This window comes from Macadamia integrifolia, chromosome 3 (assembly GCF_013358625.1).
Source record: "Macadamia integrifolia cultivar HAES 741 chromosome 3, SCU_Mint_v3, whole genome shotgun sequence".
In the NCBI taxonomy this organism is placed as follows: domain Eukaryota; kingdom Viridiplantae; phylum Streptophyta; class Magnoliopsida; order Proteales; family Proteaceae; genus Macadamia; species Macadamia integrifolia.
Window position 1 is genome coordinate 13,890,588 of NC_056559.1, and position 1,329 is coordinate 13,891,916.

At 33.4% G+C, this 1,329-nt stretch overlaps 1 pseudogene; it reads right to left on the bottom strand.

Annotated features, from left to right (window-relative positions):
• On the bottom strand, positions 1 to 1,012 carry LOC122074175 (annotated as a pseudogene).
• Positions 1,013 to 1,329: the final 317 nt, after the last annotated feature.

Below are 1,329 nucleotides of genomic sequence, written 5' to 3' on the forward strand. Positions count from 1 at the left end.
CTAGAAATCTATTTTAGGGGCCTTCCCATATGGCATGTCATCTAGGCTCTCATCATTAGTGACCTGACAACGTCAATGAAAATTATCAAAATAATGTTGTACTAACAAATTGAAACTTTAAACATGATCATTAAGTGTTATACTCACTGGGGAAGATCTAAAATACCATCCTCTAAAAGCAATGCATTTTCCATCATATGCAACCATACTTTCTATATTAAGGAGAATAAGTCAAAAGTATAATCACAATTTTAAAGAAAATAAGCACAACAATATTGAAACTTTCGCACCTCAAAATTGAAAGGGACATTTCCTCTAACAACAACCTCATGCGTTAGCAATGGATATTGAGGCAGCTTCTGCAAAAATGAAAATAACAAATGAATAAAAGCTCTTCACGTGATTCATTCCTACTAGAATTACTACTTGCCTCAGTAGGTCGAGCGTCCCATTAGAATACGCACATGTGGAACTGAGGAAGGCCATAGCAATTAGCTGCCATCACTCCAAGCCTTGCTTGATAATTCATAGAATCAAGTCTGCCCACAGCATATTTCCCAAGAAATCCAGCAGCGAACTTTAAAATATCAACCACATTTTCCATCAGAACGAACTTGGGTTTCAAGAAATTAACAATGTCCATAAACACCGCCAATTGATGGTTTTTATTGTCTTCCAGAGGTGTGTCCTTGTTTCTAAAGCGGTTATACCAACTAATCCCTTGTCAAGGAGGTCCACCACATATAACATCTACATCACCCTAAAAAAAAAAATTGTTGTGAATAAGAACAAAAAAGAAAATAGGAAAAATCATACAAGATGAAGAAAAACCAAAAAGTGTGCTACTAAACAACCATTGAGACACCAAACTAGCCAAAATTAAGATCAATTAATAAAATAATTACAGCAAAAAGGAACTTACCAGAAGTGATAAGATATTTGAGTTGAAACCCTTGGTTAAAAAGTTTTTTATACTTTCTCGGCATTTTCTGCAAACGATGCCAAAAGCCATATTAATAAATCTTAAGTTCAGAGAACAATTAATGTTCAAAAAGATCTAAACAAACAAAAGGCAAATCAATCCAAAACAAATAGCTTACCTAAGTCCTTCAATGCCTTCACATGTGTCCTCACTTGGCCCATAACTTTCCAACGTACCTAAATTAAATTCAATTAAAGACAAATAATTATTGGAAAGGTAAGATAAAAGCATAAAGAATAATCAAACTAAAACATTGCATATCATAATTATAAGAAAAGAGAGACTCAAAAAATTATCCATTAGAGAACATCCAAAGAAGCTTATCAATCTATAAGCTTGCGAATAAT